Genomic DNA, 18,588 nt, shown 5'->3' with positions numbered 1-18,588 from the left:
GCTATGATTTATGCAGATGTTTAAGATTTAGATCCATTCACGATGATAATTAATCAGAAGCTACCACTTGGACTCAGTGGGGCCTGGAAACTGTGGATTATTTGGAGCTTCTCGAACAGCGTACAGGCGAGATTTCAGACTAACATAAATGTGTATTTTAAGAAGTTAGTCAAGCGTTTGCTTGTAATATGAACACAATCAATCCTTGGATGTTCTACAGATACATTATTTTTCATTATTCTTAAAAAAATGTCTTCTTGGCATTTTGTTTAAAAGTTTTATTTTTTAAAAAAAATATATCCTTTTCGACAAATCAACATTAAAAGCATGTTAAAACAAACAAAAGAACACAAATTTGCCAACCCTGTATGGAAGTAACATTGTGAAAAAGAAGTCGTTAGCGTATGGTAGGAAATTTTGGAACACAAAATTCCTTTTACTTATTTCTTTCTCTCTAATTTACAATTGTCGAAATGTAACTTGCTTTGATGCCGAGAATTATTACGTTAAGTAATTTCCACGGAACTATCTTGTTTTATATTCATGGCTATTGCCCAATCTATACTAAATTTCGAGATTCCATCACTACATATATACGTGCAAGAATCGCATGACATGAAAGTGACCCGTCACAACCGAAATAACTGCGGTAATTTTCTATCTTGCTTCGGTTTGGTTTCTTTACGAAACATTATTAAGCATGCCTGTGGGAGAAACCCGAATGTGTAATAGTCTTGCATATGAGAACAGGTAAACTGAAAATTCTTCGTGAAATGGAATTTGTTGTCAAAGTACAAGTTCCCACTTGTTGAAATGGTGGCCGAGAGATGGCAGAATTTGCTGTCGGTTTATCATTTGTGTACGTTGGTCCGTGCACATGACGCAAATTAGAAATCGGCACGGATTTATATCCTTATTCTCTCGTTTTAAGAAACGAAAATCACACAAAACGAGGTTTTATGTTTCAACAAGTAAAACAGCGATTTCCTACGGAACCTACACGTTCCCATGAGCAGTGAATAGAACTGCAACATAGGCTAGGAAAAATTGGTGGCCTGGAAACAACTCTGGTTTCCCTTCATACGCAAAAATCTTTCGCCTTTTACTGAAGATTTCCGTGGAGGGGAACATAAACGAGTCTAATATTATTTTTTATAAAGGCTTGGTACAAACTGAGCCCGATTAGCAAACAAAACGAAAACTGTAGGTGGAAATGTGTGCTCTTGCTTAGCTTGATAATCTCTCACCTTCTGAAATTTGCAGGCAGGAGGATCTGTATGGGCGCTTGCTGATAATTTTCCAAATGCTCTTGTCATTTCACAACGAAGCCCCTCAGAGCAATCGTTCCCAAGGTGGATACCTCACGGTGCACAACTAAGCCTTGGTCACTCACCGCTCGCGCCTGCGCAGCACGCGCCCGCGATGTCATCGATTGATCGGAACAGCGACAGATCCAGATCGCGGCACTCCAGCCGCGGAAGCACTTCCAGCCAGACGTCAGACGCTGCAAGTACCTCAGGACGGGCCGCTAACAGCCGCCCTACGAGAACGCATCCACCAGGATTCGTCCGAACTTCAGATTGGGCCGCCATGGTTCCAGATGCACAACTCCAAGATCAAGACTCGAGATCTGCATACCAGCTCATCATTGATGAACAACCCCAATCACCACACTGTCTGTCTGCACTCCAACCGCTGCAGCAGCGATCAACTGTTACATCCAAGAACAACAACACCAAGCGGGACAAGACACAAGAGAATCCACTTGCTTCTTCCCTCGCCCGGAAGGACATTAAGGACAATTCATCTCGGCCTAACAAGCGAACCCGGCCGGAATACGACGCCGACGGCTTCCAACACGTGCAGCACAAATATGCTGGGAAAGACGACTCAGTACTACCTCCGGCATTCACCGTCCAGACTTCAAACATGTTCGAAGCATTATCCAATTCCTCCATCCAAGCACCCGAGAAGGACAACCTTCACGATGACAACATGCAGGTCGAACCCGACAACCTGGACCTACCGCCCGCTTCCCCAGGGATTCGGGTTCCACCTATCTTCGTCTATAACCAGCCAGAAGCTAATAGATTCGTAGGTGATGCTGTTGCACGCACCGGCATTCACCCGCTACGTGTTCGCATCACCATGAATAACATCAGAATCCAGTGTCGCGGTAAAACTGACTTTGACAAACTTACTGCTTACATGCGAGAAAAACAAACTGAATTTGCAATTGCCCCTCAACGGCAAAATCGGCCACTGAAAGTGGTACTCTACAACCTACCCATCGATTACAGCTGTGAGACGATTGTGCAGTCCCTTCGAGAACAGAACTTTGATGTTGAATCTGTCAAGCAGATGTACAAATATGACGCCAAGACAAATTCGCGGAAGCGAATGCCGCTATATCTAGCCTCTCTCCATAGGGGCCCGAACTCATCAAGTGTTTATAAAGTAGAGTTCATATCGTACTATCATGTACACATCGCACCTTACCAACAACCTTCCATCATTCAATGCTACCGTTGCCAACGGCTCGGGCATACCGCGTCCTCTTGCAACGCCACCCCCCGATGTGTGAAGTGTGCGATGAATCATCCAACTGCCGAGTGCTCCAAAAAAGACCGCAGAAGACCCGCAAAGTGCGTCAACTGTGACGGAGACCACCCTGCCAACTTCCGTGGATGTAAAGTGTTCACAGACATGGAACAATATAGGCAGAGAAATCGTCAACCCCCACCTTCTCCACCGACTCCAAGCACCTCGACCTCCGCCACAGCTCGCCCTGCTCAGATTCCTGCTGCACCTATCACAAGATCGCAGCCGCAATCCTACGCAGGGAGGGCACAAGCTGCGTTACGAGGCCAAACCAACAAACGACGAGAAGAAGAAGCTGCTTCCAATCAAGACTTCACTTCCTTCCTCGACACAATGTCAAAATGGAACCTCTCCAAAATCTGGACACATATTAAGAGGGGTTTGCAAAAACTTAGTCAGGCTTCGACTGGTATGAACATGATCACGGCAGTCATCCAAACATTGATCGAAATGCAAGACGATGGCTGCTTTCAATAGACAATCGTACCTTACTCAAATGAACCTGCTCATCTTCAACGCTGACGGGATAAAAAACCAAACTCAGGAACTTAGCCAACTACTCAACTCCAAGAATATCACTGCAGCACTGATTAATGAAACACACCTCAAACCTCATCTGGATTGGAGACACCCTCATTACAGAATTTTTCGCCTAGATCGCCAAGGACAACAGAAAGGTGGATTAATGATACTCCTGCGCAAGGGCATTCCAGCCGCGCAAATTGCCACCCCTGTGATGACCTCCCTGGAAGTCCTGGCCATTCAAGTTAAAACCAAAACCTCCGACCTCATCCTTGTCGCAGCCTACCGTTCACCGCGGGTGCCCTTCCACGACGAGGACATCTTGCAACTAGAGACCCTTGGCCAACACGTAGTGATAGGGGGAGACATCAATGCGAAACATACCTCATGGAACAGCAGAGTGGCTAACCCAGCTGGAAATAGACTTTATGATCTTCTTCCGCAAACGGAGTTTTCCATCAGCGCACCGCTTGACCCCACCTTCTACCCAAGAGGGCGAGGCCAGCCAGACGTATTAGATGTCGTCCTTACTAAAGGAGTCGGTTACAGCACCACACCCTATGTGGAAACAGATCTTCTTTCCGACCATTTGCCAGTCTTTGCTTCCATCGCACAGGGAGTCTATTGCCAGCGATTCTGTCCCCTGCAGGAACATATCACAGACTGGAACAACTTCCGTCGTGAAACGCATCACCAACTCGATCTCAGTATTCCACTGCGATCCCCTCGGCAGATCGACATGGCCATCTTCCATTTTTCCAACGTACTGGTAGACGCCTGGAAAAGAAACACCCGTACGAAGCCTGACCCTGTGGCCACGACAGCTTCCCCGGTGCTCTTCATCCTGCTGAAATTAACACGATGGGCGCGCCGAAGATGGCAGAGAACACAATATTTGCCACACTATGCGGAATGGACCCTCATAGGAAGGCATCTTCACCAATTCCTTCTTCGGGATCGTGTTGCAAGATGGGACAACAAACTTCGAAATCTTTCACAGATGGACCCTTCCTTCTGGAAGCTGACGCGATCGCTGATCACCAAGGACAAAGCGCCCCTTTCCGCAATAAACACTCAACATGGTCCTGTCCTTGATCCTCAGGAACAGGCCGAATTGATGGCTGACCACTTCGCCCAGAGTTTCACCCCCAACAGTGACTTGCGGGATGCCTCCACAACACGTTTGGTAACCGAGGGACTACGCTCCCTCAAACGTATGCCACTCGGTCTCGACGTGCCTCATGTAACTCCACGAGAAGTGTTTGCAGCGACTCGTCTGCTGAAATCCCGCTCGGCCCCAGGCATCGATCGTGTTCCTGCAGCAGCGCTCAAACACCTGACAAGAAAAGGCTACGTGTTCTTAGCCAAACTGTTCACACACATGCTTCGCCTTGGTTACTTCCCACGAGACTGGAAACTAGCAAAGGTAATCGCTATTCCTAAACCGGGTAAAAACCCGCAAGAACTCAACAACTATAGACCGATCAGCCTCCTGACCCATGTGGGGAAGACCTTCGAACGAGTACTTCGAGCCAGACTTGCACACTTCTGTGACCTTCATCACTTGATACCTGACCACCAATTTGGCTTCCGGTTACATCACGGCACAACGGAACAACTGTTACGTGTGGTAGATACAGTGGCGGTCAAACTTGACCGCAGGCAAAAAGTATTAGGACTCTTCATGGACGTGCAAAAGGCCTTCGACAGTGTGTGGCTCCACGGGCTTTTGTACAAACTCCACAGAATGCACATTCCGACCACATATTGTCAGATCTTGTCCAGTTTCCTCTTCGGGAGAAGTTTTGTTACCACCATCAACGGCCACCAGTCGTCTTCACGTCCCATTCTGGCCGGCGTTCCACAAGGTGCAGTGCTTTCCCCTCTCCTGTTTGCTCTCTATGCAGCTGACATTCCACCACCTGAAACAGGCATGCTAGCCACGTATGCCGATGATACTGCAGTATTTGTCTGGGACAAACGTCTTGAAAACTGTGAAGACAAACTGAAGAAGTACACCACCCGTTTCGAGAAATGGGCCACAAAATGGAAGATCAGGATAAACCCAGAGAAGAGTTTTGTTACGGTCTTCGGCTTGGGCCCCGTACCAGAACGAGCTCAAGTCACCCTCTTCAGACGCCGAGTGCCTCATCGTGATCAAGTGAAGTATCTGGGTGTCCTCCTGGACAGACGACTGAAATTTGGCCCTCACACAGATGCGGCCTGCAAGCGCGCGCGCATGCGTCTTGGCTACCTATCTCCATTGCTACGTGCGCACACTCTTCCTTTTGCCACACGCCTCCATGTGTTCACTTCGATGGTTCGTCCTATTCTACTCTATGCCAGCCCGGTATGGACCCAGATGGCACAGACCCATCACAAGAAGATCCAGATTGTGCAGAACAGAGCGCTACGCATGATTGGTTCCTACCCCATGGACACCCGTATCACCCAGATTCATGATGATCTGCAATATCCCATGATAGAGGAGACGCTCCAAATCGCCAAACAACGCATATGGGCCAAGGTTCGAGCCCACACCAATCCACTGATCAACTCCATCGGGACACTCCGTCCCCGACGGCGTAAGGTACCTCTACCACGACCATGACGAAGTGAATTACACTCAGATTTTAGGGAACCTAAGTAATCTTTCATATGGTTTTTAACAAATGTATAATCTGTGCACTTGTGCTTGTATTCAAATTTCGTGTAAATTATCATGATTAATCCTTGTATATCTTGTATCTCTTGTATGTATTGTTTGTAGTTAATTGTATATGTTGGGCACATACCCACGACCTGTCTCCTGCGACAGTAGCAGGAAACACAAATGTAAATGTCATTATCAATGATTCCTGTACACAAAAATTATGTAAACAACCCACATTCCAGTCAATAAACAATATGCTGGACATGAAAATTCCTGACTATAAATAAAAAAAAAAAAAATAAAAAAACCTGGAAACAACTCTGGTTTCCCTTCATACGCAAAAATCTTTCGCCTTTTACTAAAGATTTCCGTGGAGGGGAACAACAAGCGAGTCTAATATTATTTTTTATAAAGGCTTGGTACAAACTGAGCCCGATTAGCAAACACAACGAAAACTGTAGGTGGAAATGTGTGCTCTTGCTTGATAATCTCTCACCTTCTGAAATTTGCAGGCAGGAGGATCTGTATGGGCGCTTGCTGCTAAATTTCCAAATGCTCTTGTCATTTCACAAACGAAGCCGAACATGGAAATGACTTCACAGGGAGGATTGTATGGAAACAGAGTTAGCATGATCAAAACAAAGTGTTTTAAACAATATGTTTTCTCCGTTTAAAACATATTTCTTTGTTTATTTCAAATGTTTAAACAAAGCGTTTGAAACATGTTTCTTTTCAGATTTGTTTAAAACACATTTTGATACTTGACGTTTGATAGTTTGTGATAATTTGTGTGTTTTGTAACTACGCGTTTTCTTTAAATGAGTATCATTCTTTTCATTGTGCATTAGAATCTGCTCAGTGGTTCAAAATGTACATCAAATAACACACATATGGTGATGATTACCGTGGGCCACGTTTAAAATTCGTGGCTATGATTTATGCAGATCTTTAAGATTTAGATCCATTCACGATGTTAATTAATCAGAAGCTACCACTTGGACACAGTGGGGCCAGGAAACTGTGGATTAGTTGGAGCTTCTCGAACAGCGTACAGGCGAGATTTAAGACTAACATAAATGTGTATTTTAAGAAGTTAGTCAAGCGTTTGCTTGTAATATGAACACAATCAATCCTTGGATGTTCAACAGATACATTATTTTGCATTATTCTTAAAAAAAATGTCATCTTGGCATTTTGTTTAAAAGTTTTATTTTTTAAAAAAAATATATCCTTTTCGACAAATCAACATTAAAAGCATGTTAAAACAAACAAAAGAACACAAATTTGCCAACCCTGTATGGAAGTAACATTGTGAAAAAGAAGTCGTTAGCGTATGATAGGAAATTTTGGAACACAAAATTCCTTTTACCTATTTCTTTCTCTCTTATTTACAATTGTCGAAATGTAACTTGCTTTGATGCCGAGAATTATTACGTTAAGTAATTTCCACGGAACTATCTTGTTTTATATTCATGGCTATTGCTCAATCTATACTAAATTTCGAGATTCCATCATTACATATATACGTGCAAGAATCGCATGACATGAAAGTGACCCGTCACAACCGAAATAACTGCGGTAATTTTATTTCTTGCTTCGGTTTGGTATCTTTACGAAACATTATTAAGCATGCCTGTGGGAGAAACCCGAAAGTGTAATCGTCTTGTATATGAGAACAGGTAAACTGAAAAATCTTCGTGAAATGGAATTTGTTGCCAAAATACAAGTTCCCACTAGTTGAAATGGTGGCCGAGAGATGGCAGAATTTGCTGTCGGTTTATCATTTGTGTACGTTGGTCCGTGCACATGACGCAAATTAGAAATCGGAACGGATTTATATCCTTATTCTCTCGTTTTATGAAATGAAAATCACACAAAACGAGGTTTTATGTTTCAACAAGTAAAACAGCAATTTCCTACGGAACCTACACGTTCCCATGAGCAGTAAATTGAACTGCAACATACTCTAGGAAAAATTGGTGGCCTGGAAACAACTCTGGTTTTCCTTCATACTCAAAAATCTTTCGCCTTTTACTAAAGATTTCCGTGGAGGGGAACAACAAACGAGTCTAATATTATTTTTTATAAAGGCTTGGTACAAACTGAGCCCGATTAGCAAACACAACGAAAACTGTAGGTGGAAATGTGTGCTCTTGCTCAGCTTGATAATCTCTCACCTTCTGAAATTTGCAGGCACAAGGATCTGTATGGGCGCTTGCTGCTAAATTTTCAAATGCTCTTGTCATTTCACATACGAAGCTGAACATGGAAATGACTTCACAGGGAGGATTGTATGGAAACAGAGTTAGCATGATCAAAACAAAGTGTTTTAAACAATATGTTTTCTCCGTTTAAAACATATTTCTTTGTTTATTTCAAATGTTTAAACAAAGCGTTTGAAACATGTTTCTTTTCAGATTTGTTTAAAAACATTTTGATACTTGACGTTTGATAGTTTGTGATTATTTGTGTGTTTTGTAACTACGCGTTTTTTTAAATGAGTTACATTCTCTTTATTGTGCATTAGAATCTGCTCAGTGGTTCAAAATGTACATCAAATAACACACATATGGTGATGAATACCGTGGGCCACGTTTAAAATTCATGGCTATGATTTATGCAGATGTTTAAGATTTAGATCCATTCACGATGATAATTAATCAGAAGCTACCACTTGGACTCAGTGGGGACTGGAAACTGTGGATTAGTTGGAGCTTCTCGAACAGCGTACAGGCGAGATTTAAGACTAACATAAATGTGTATTTTAAGAAGTTAGTCAAGCGTTTGCTTGTAATATGAACACAATCAATCCTTGGATGTTCTACAGATACATTATTTTTCATTATTCTTAAAAAAATGTCATCTTGGCATTTTGTTTAAAAGTTTTATTTTTTAAAAAAAAATATATCCTTTTCGACAAATCAACATTAAAAGCATGTTAAAACAAACAAAAGAACACAAATTTGCCAACCCTGTATGGAAGTAACATTGTGAAAAAGAAGTCGTTAGCGTATGATAGGAAATTTTGGAACACAAAATTCCTTTTACTTATTTCTTTCTCTCTTATTTACAATTGTCGAAATGTAACTTGCTTTGATGCCGAGAATTATTACGTTAAGTAATTTCCACGGAACTATCTTGTTTTATATTCATGGCTATTGCCCAATCTATAGTAAATTTCGAGATTCCATCACTACATATATACGTGCAAGAATCGCATGACATGAAAGTGACCCGTCACAACCGAAATAACTGCGGTAATTTTCTATCTTGCTTCGGTTTGGTTTCTTTACGAAACATTATTAAGCATGCCTGTGGGAGAAACCCGAAAGTGTAATAGTCTTGCATATGAGAACAGGTAAACTGAAAATTCTTCGTGAAATGGAATGTGTTGCCAAAGTACAAGTTCCCACTAGTTGAAATGGTGGCCGAGAGATGACAGAATTTGCTGTCGGTATATCATTTGTGTACGTTGGTCCGTGTACATGACGCAAATTAGAAATCGGCACGGATTTATATCTTTATTCTCTCGTTTTAAGAAACGAAAATCACACAAAACGAGGTTTTATGTTTCAACAAGTAAAACAGCAATTTCCTACGGAACCTAGACGTTCCCATGAGCAGTGAATAGAACTGCAACATAGGCTAGGAAAAATTGGTGGCCTGGAAACAACTCTGGTTTCTCTTCATACGCAAAAATCTTTCGCCTTTTACTAAAGATTTCCATGGAGGGGAACAACAAACGAGTGTAATATTATTTTTTATAAAGGCTTGGTACAAACTGAGCCCGATTAGCAAACACAACGAAAACTGTAGGTGGAAATGTGTGCTCTTGCTCAGCTTGATAATCTCTCACCTTCTGAAATTTGCAGGCAGGAGGATCTGTATGGGCGCTTGCTGCTAAATTTCCAAATGCGCTTGTCATTTCACAACGAAGCCGAACATGGAAATGACTTCACAGGGAGGATTGTATGGAAACAGAGTTAGCATGATCAAAACAAAGTGTTTTAAACAATATGAATTCTCCGTTTAAAACATATTTCTTTGTTTATTTCAAATTTTAAACAAAGCGTTTGAAACATGTTTCTTTTCAGATTTGTTTAAAACACATTTTGATACTTGACGTTTGATAGTTTGTGATTATTTGTGTGTTTTGTAACTACGCGTTTTCTTTAAATGAGTATCATTCTCTTTATTGTGCATTAGAATCTGCTCAGTGGTTCAAAATGTACATCAAATAACACACATATGGTGATGAATACCGTGGGCCACGTTTAAAATTCATGGCTATGATTTATGCAGATGTTTAAGATTTAGATCCATTCACGATGTTAATTAATCAGAAGCTACCACTTGGACTCAGTGGGGCCTGGAAACTGTGGATTAGTTGGAGCTTCTCGAACAGCGTACAGGCGAGATTTAAGACTAACATAAATGTGTATTTTAAGAAGTTAGTCAAGCGTTTGCTTGTAATATGAACACAATCTATCCTTGGATGTTCTACAGATACATTATTTTTCATTATTCTTAAAAAAATGTCATCTTGGCATTTTGTTTAAAAGTTTTATTTTTTAAAAAAAAATATATCCTTTTCGACAAATCAACATTAAAAGCATGTTAAAACAAACAAAAGAACACAAATTTGCCAACCCTGTATGGAAGTAACATTGTGAAAAAGAAGTCGTTAGCGTATGATAGGAAATTTTGGAACACAAAATTCCTTTTACTTATTTCTTTCTCTCTAATTTACAATTGTCGAAATGTAACTTGCTTTGATGCCGAGAATTATTACGTTAAGTAATTTCCACGGAACTATCTTGTTTTATATTCATGGCTATTGCTCAATCTATAGTAAATTTCGAGATTCCATCACTACATATATACGTGCAAGAATCGCATGACATGAAAGTGACCCGTCACAACCGAAATAACTGCGGTAATTTTCTTTCTTGCTTCGGTTTGGTTTCTTTACGAAACATTATTAAGCATGCCTGTGGGAGAAACCCGAAAGTGTAATCGTCTTGCATATGAGAACAGGTAAACTGAAAATTCTTCGTGAAATGGAATTTGTTGCCAAAGTACAACTTCCCACTAGTTGAAATGGTGTCCGAGAGATGGCAGAATTTGCTGTCGGTTTATCATTTGTGTACGTTGGTCCGTGCACATGACGCAATTTTTTTATTTTTTTTTTGGATTTGACGTCAGGATTTGTGTATCCCAGCATATTGTTTATTTAACATAGTAGTAGTAAATACAATATTATAAACTCAAGAAAGTATGAACCCCCCTCAAGCAGAATTGTCTACACTTAAAACAAGCTCAACATGCCCATATGAGTTTTTTGCTCAAGTGTGGAACCCTGTCTAATCCAAGATTTTTGTAAAAAAGCCCTCATGGATTCCATGAGAGAGTATGAACCCCCTCAGATTGATGTGCCTATACTTACAAAAGGCACTTCTGTGAGATTGCTGTCCATAAACTTGTCAAAAATATGCCCCTCTTGATATTTTTTTTGGCCACACTTAAAACTAGGCCAAAAATACTCATATGAGCTACCCACACCCACCCACACATATTTACTTCCGGTTAGGACCAGTCCAAACAAAATTCAACAAGACAGGACAAGAATAGACAAAATTCAACAAGACAGGACACAATATTACAGGTTAGGACCAGTCCAAACAAAATTCAACAAGACAGGACACAATATTACAGGTTAGGACCAGTCCAAACAAAATTCAACAAGACAGGACAAGATTAGACAAGATTCAACAAGACAGAACACAATATTACAGGTTAGAACCAGTCCAAACAAAATTCAACAAGACAGGACACAATATTACAGGTTAGGACCAGTCCAAACAAAATTCAACAAGACAGGACACAATATTACAGGTTAGGACCAGTCCAAACAAAATTCAACAAGACAGGACACAATATTACAGGTTAGGACCAGTCCAAACAAAATTCAACAAGACAGGACAAGAATAGACAGGATTCAACAAGACAGAACACAATATTACAGGTTAGAACCAGTCCAAACAAAATTCAACAAGACAGGACACAATATTACAGGTTAGGACCAGTCCAAACAAAATTCAACAAGACAGGACACAATATTACAGGTTAGGACCAGTACAAACAAAATTCAACAAGACAGGACACAATATTACAGGTTAGGACCAGTCCAAACAAAATTCAACAAGACAGGACAAGAATAGACAAAATTCAACAAGACAGGACACAATATTACAGGTTAGAACCAGTCCAAACAAAATTCAACAAGACAGGACAAGAATAAACAAGATTGGACAATTAATAAACAGAAATTTTGATTAGTTAAAACAAACAAAGTTTTGATTGGTTTAAATAAGCAGGGCTCCTATTGGCTGTATAAATCTATATAAGCCAGGGCACAGTGCAGATTCTTCACTATTGCTGGATCGGCAGTGGAACCCACAAGTGGGGGGCAGAACCTGAACAGGCTCCACCAAAGTATAGGAGAATTGAAGCATATAATTTGGAGGAATAACCCAAGTAAGGTCATAGAAACAATATACACTAATACAATAAAAGCCAATTTTTGGCAAAAAGGGGGAAAAGGGGGAAAAAAGAGCCTGTGGCACGGCCAGTTCCTCTGCACGGATCAATACTCGGGGCAGTTTCTCAGATTCTCGCACCGAGGAGCTGCGGCACGGACAGTTCCTCTGCACGGATCAATACTCGGTGCAGTTTCTCAGATTCCTGCGCCGTGGAGTTGTGGGATCAATATTCCCCGCCCGGGCAGTTCTATTCTCGCGTCGCGGAGTTGTGGGATCAATATTCGGGGCAGTTTCTCAGATTCTTGCCCCGCAGAGCTGTGGGATTAATATTCCTCGCCCGGGAATCAAGAACTAATTGACATAGAGCTATGCAGTTTTTTTGTCTGTACTGAACCCAACTGATATTTTTTATCCAGTATAGTGATTTGATTTGAACCCCAAGAAATTGTATATAAATACCAAAGCCAAAAATATTAACACACATACACATACACACATACACACACACAAAGCACAGTGCTGAACCCAACTGATATTTTTATCCAGCATAGAATTTTGAATTGAAGCCCAGGAAATTGTATATAATAAACAAGAACAAAAATGCCGAATCAAAAATATTGTAATCAATGCAATAAGAATATATCAAGCCCAATTGGGCCAAGCACCAAAAGATTTGTGACCCAGACAAATACAGAACTCCCACAAAAATATGCCCCAAATGCAATAGAAAATATAACATGCAATACTTCTCATATATACATAAAGATACTTGTTCTGCACAGTCATCAATATTGCCCCCACAACCATCCACATCTGGTCTGAAAAGGAAGCATGAAGCACCTCTTAATGCCAGAGCAGCAAAGCAGCCATGCTATGCACCCATCCATAGCAGTTTTAATGCCCAACTTAGGGATTATCGGTTTGTATCAGAGCCAAGATGTGGTATTCAGAATTTTTTGAGCAGTGTAAATCCTGATCTGCAGGCAATTCTAAATGCACAAAATGGCTCTTATAAGCTCTCCCTGAAATTGTTTACACAATATAAGAAGCCAAACGGCACAAAATTTACACAGCCCCACAAAACAGAAACTGTACCGGTATATTCAAATACAAATTCAGACAGAATAATAAGCAGGTTGATAGATCAATTGAATATTAAACACTCTGAATTTGCGGCAAAAGAGTCTGGATGGAGCCTATGCGGTTCTCCACACAAGTTATATGTTCATATTTCTGAATTCTGCCCATTACAAGGATCTACATATCTGCCATTACCTGACAATATTAAAAACAAAAGAGCCGTGGTTAATATTGAAAATACCGACCAGAAATGCTTTTTGTGGTGTATATTAGCTGTTTTGTATCCAGTTTCAAGGAATCCTCAGAGAATAAGTTATTACAAACAACATGAACATCTTTTTGACGATGCAATGGAGGGTTTAGAATATCCAATGTCTGTTCAGAATATTGATAAATTTGAAAAAAAGGCCAGGCATATCAATGGCAAACAATTATCTATTAATGTATTTATTTGTTCCACTGGCAATTGCCCGATAGAACCTCTCAGAATCAGTACATTTGATGATGATTCTGCTATTCCGATTGATTTGCTCTTAATTGAAGGGGATGGCACATATCATTACACTCTGATACATAATCTTGAAGCTTTAGTGAGAACACAACTAGACAAATCCAATACAATATTCAAGTTGTGCAGAAGATGCTTAACTGTTTTTGATGGTCAAAAAATAGTGAAGGGGGTTCGGGAAGTAAATGCAGAAATTGCAAAAAACAAGTTAATTGAGCATCTGAAATATTGTGGCAATCATAAACCTGTTCATATGGTGATGCCAATGCCAAGTGAGAATTGCAAATTCAAAAAGTTTGAAGCCTTGTTGGAACACCCAGCATATATTGTCTGTGATTTTGAATCAATCCTCAAATCTCTTGCATCCTGCAATCCAGATCCTGAAGAATCTTCAATTACACCATACCAGCTACATGAACCTTCCAGCTTTTGTTATGTGATTGTACAGGATGGTGTTGTTACTAAAGAATATTCATACTTGGGGCCAGATGCCATCAAAAAATTTGCACATAGAATAGAAAATGAGTGCCGTGACATAGCATCTAACATCTTATTAAAATCAAAACCCATGTTGCCTTTAACAGAGAAACAGATTGAGGATTTCAACAATGCAGAAAAATGCCCGGTATGTGATTCTGAATTTTCAGATACAAAAATCAAGGTGAAACACCATTCTCATACAGATGGTAAATTCTTAATGGCCCTGTGTAATAGCTGTAATATTAAGATCAAGAGACCAAGATTTGTCCCCATATTTTGCCATGGAGCATCCAATTATGATTTCCATCATCTGATCAGATATGAGGGGTTTGACAAGCAGAATTTAAATATTTTAGCTGAAAATGATGAGAAATATATATCTATTAGCAAAATAATTAAAGTTAATGGTGCTCCTATTCACATAAGATTTCTTGATTCTTACAGAATTTTATCTGCTAGCCTGGCTACACTGGCCACTCAATTATCTGATGATCAATTCAAAATCACACGTGCATTGTTTCCAAATCAGGACCTGAAATTAATTAGGCGGAAGGGTGTATATCCATATGATTATGTTACAGATTTTTCTAAATTTGATGAGTGTTCCCTGCCACCACAAGAACAGTTTTACAGCAAAATCAGAGCATCTGGAATCACTGATGATGATTATCACCATGCCCAATTGATGTGGAACAATTTAAAATGCCAGACATTTGGTGATTATCACATGGCATATTTGAAACTTGATGTCACTCTCTTAGCTGATATAATGCAGGCATTCAGAAAATCTTCGATGCAAAATTATAAACTGGACCCAGTGTATTTTTTCAGTGCACCGGACCTAGCATGGTCTTCAATGTTTTTCAACACCAAAAAGCAATTGGATCTGATCCAAGATCAAAATATGTATCTGTTTATCGAGGAAGATATAAGAGGAGGCATGGTGCAATGCTCTCAGAGATATGCCAGAGCAAATAACAAATATATGCCTGATTATGATCCAGCACGGCCATCAAATTATATAGTGTATGTAGATGCAAACAGCCTCTATGGTCATGCCATGATGCAAAAACTGCCATATGCAAGGCTTGAATGGGTTGAAGATTTTAATATTGAGGATCTTCAGAACTATGATGACCGTGAATATGGCCTCTTCTTAGAGGTTCATCTGATAATTCCAGATCATTTACATAACAAATTTTCTGATCTGCCCCCAATTCCCGAGGTTCAGTGCTCACCTGGCTCTAAACAGAAGAAGCTCATGATGACACTGGATCCAAAACAAGGCTATGTCATATATTACAAGAACCTCCAGTTCCTGATGAAACATGGTGTTCAAGTGACCAAACTTGGCAAAGTTTTGAGGTTCAGGCACTCAAAATGGTTGAAATCATATATTGATACAAACACGGAGCTTCGAACATCTGCAAAGAGCCAATTTGATAAGGCCTTGTTTAAATTGATGGTCAATTCTGTGTATGGTAAAACTATTGAAAATGTCAGAAAACATACCGATGTTAAAATAATTACTGACCCCAGCCTGAGCAAAAAATTGGTTGCAAAGCCTAATTTTAATTATAGAAGAATTTATGATGAAAATATGGCACTTTTCAACATGAAAAAAACAAAGATTAAGTTTGATAAACCTATTTATGTAGGGGCTGCAATATTGGAATTGGCCAAATTACATATGTTAATATTGTATTATGATGTGTTGAAACCTTTTTATGGTGATAGAGTAAAATTGATGTACATGGACACGGATAGTTTTGTTCTTGATATTCAAACAGAAAATGTTTATCAAGATATAGCACAGCCTGAATTGATTAAATACTTTGATACCAGTGAACATACAGAGATTCAACACCACCACAACAAAAAAGTGCCTGGCAAGTTAAAAGATGAGACACTTGGTGATGTTATTGTGGAATTTGCTGGGTTAAGTGCCAAGATGTATAGTTTTAAAACATGTAGTGCTGTTGTCAAAAAAGCCAAGGGTATTGGCAGAGTAACTGTTGAAAAAGAGCTCCAATTTGAAGATTATAAAAATTGCATCAAATCCCAGAATTTAATCAAAACATCAGAATCCAGAATCCAGAGTGTGGATCACTTATTGACTAGCAATATTGTAAGAAAAGTGGCTCTGGACCCACATGATGATAAGAGATGCATTTTATCATGTGGCATACATACTCTACCATGGGGTCATTGTGATTTGAAAAATGGCAAACAATGCACAAGTACAGAGCATGATTTGAAATAAATAAACATGCCTATGAACTTATTTGGGTTCAAAAAACAAGGTATTATGGAGCTGCCAACACCACAACCCTCTTCTGATATAATGTCTAAACTGAGTGGCTTGTTAATTATTCATCTGAACAGCATATTTACAGATGTTGATGATGAAACAGGCAAAATATTGTACATATTTAACAATAATTTAAATCATTACCAATTACCTGTAGGTGGGCAATTGCAATTTATTACAACCCCTGAGGGTGATGTTAAAATTTCAGTAGGGAGAAATATTTACAGAATTAAGCACTCAAACATGATTTCTGGTACTGTTTATACTGTTTCTGCTGGTGACTGCTTATATATTGAAGTCCCTGGATCTTATGATAAGCTTATACCCTTTTTTATAGAATTAAGAATCAGATATTCAATAATAAATAACCACTAAACAAAATGCCTAATGATATTTTTGGCCATACAAGACATGAAGATCACAGTGATGAGATTCTGATGCTTGATGTCAGAGTCAAGAAATTAAGAAGTGATTTACAAGCTTTACAAACCACACTCAATGCCAGTCTTCAATTAGAAATTACAAATTTGCAATCACAATGCATGGACCCTCTTCTTAAAATTGATTCTGAACTCAAATTATTGCTTCAGAAATATACTGACCTGGCGACATTGGATAATTTTCAAAGTTTGGAAGAGGCTGTAGCAGCTCTTCAAGCCAGATTTAAGACCCAGGCTAACAACTCTGAGCAATTGAAACAGCAATTGGAAGAGCAAATAAATAATGTCCAGACACAACTCCAAACAATTGTCAAAAGCATAAAATCACAAGAAGATTTTGATCTAGTGATTTCCACTCTAAAGGAACAGATTCAGTCACTCCAAATACCTAATCTGGATCCTCTGAACAATGCCATAGCCGAGGTTAAAGAAAAAATTGAGACACTTGAAAATTTTATGAACAACTTGCCATCTTCTGATGCTTTGAATGCAATAACTCGGAGTGTAGCAAATATTAAGCTGCAACTTGAAACATATGAAGATTTTGGAAAAATTCAAAGTTCCATAACCCATCTTGAAGGTACAATAGCAGCAGTGCAAAGTGATTTGGCAAATATACAAGAATCCCGATTGCCTGGGATTGTAGATACCCTTGTCAGTGTCCAGCAACAAATCACAAAGCTTGAAAACCTCAACACTGAATCTGAACTATCTCATTTTCATCACTTGATAGATGATGTCCAAACAAAACTTGAAATTTTACAACAATCCACACCCTCTCAGGCAGATATAGCCCTGCTCCAAAATGCTATGCAAAATGTGGCTCATGCTTCTGAATTAAATGATGTAAAATTGGCACTTGAATTTTTACAAAATACAGTGTCAAATCTGCCTACATCACAGGAACTTAAAAATATTAAGAGAGCAGTGAATAGGATATTGAAATCAGAAGATATCAAGAATATCCAAGCAGAGATCAAACAACTCAATCAGACAGTGGCCACTCTACCAACAAATCAACATATTAATGAACTGCATGCCCTGTTTGAGGATATCAGAAGACAGGTCCATGATCTTACAGCTCAAAATTCAAAATTGGCAATTGTTGAAAATTTGCAACAAATTGTTGCTAATATCAAGCAACAGCTAGGGATCATGGAATCCAATCAAGCAAATGCTGTGTCTGTTTTTGCCACCCAGCTCCAAGAAATTGTGCAACAATACAAAAAACTTGCTGTTGACATAAGAATCAAGCCTGGGCACGATGAGATTGTTAGGACCATCAATGAGCACCTTGAATCTGTAACAAGCAGATTGCTTACAGCAGAAAAAGAAATAACAGGCATAATCGAGAATCCAAAACATTCAGTAATTCTTGAATTGTACAGCATCCCCAACAAAGAATATGATTCTCCATTTACACCAGGAGGCAAAATATATATGCTGTCCCC

General features: G+C 39.6%; 4 non-coding genes across 4 annotated transcripts; all 4 read left to right on the top strand.

Moving 5' to 3' along the window:
• Positions 1-1,062: 1,062 nt before the first annotated feature.
• LOC145997776 (U5 spliceosomal RNA) lies at positions 1,063-1,179 on the top strand. The gene has a single exon (XR_014443168.1). It is a non-coding gene; the product is annotated as a U5 spliceosomal RNA (small nuclear RNA).
• Positions 1,180-6,091: 4,912 nt separating this feature from the next.
• Positions 6,092-6,209, top strand: LOC145997654 (U5 spliceosomal RNA). Its single transcript, XR_014443051.1, has one exon. It is a non-coding gene; the product is annotated as a U5 spliceosomal RNA (small nuclear RNA).
• A 1,558-nt stretch (positions 6,210-7,767) lies between these two features.
• Positions 7,768-7,885, top strand: LOC145997746 (U5 spliceosomal RNA). The gene has a single exon (XR_014443141.1). It is a non-coding gene; the product is annotated as a U5 spliceosomal RNA (small nuclear RNA).
• Positions 7,886-9,446: 1,561 nt separating this feature from the next.
• LOC145997788 (U5 spliceosomal RNA) lies at positions 9,447-9,564 on the top strand. Its single transcript, XR_014443180.1, has one exon. It is a non-coding gene; the product is annotated as a U5 spliceosomal RNA (small nuclear RNA).
• Positions 9,565-18,588: the final 9,024 nt, after the last annotated feature.

This window comes from Lepisma saccharinum, chromosome 13, assembly GCF_977018435.1.
Source record: "Lepisma saccharinum chromosome 13, izLepSacc3.1, whole genome shotgun sequence".
In the NCBI taxonomy this organism is placed as follows: domain Eukaryota; kingdom Metazoa; phylum Arthropoda; class Insecta; order Zygentoma; family Lepismatidae; genus Lepisma; species Lepisma saccharinum.
The sequence above is the reverse complement of the archived record's forward strand: the minus strand, read 5'-3'. Positions and strand labels throughout refer to the sequence as shown.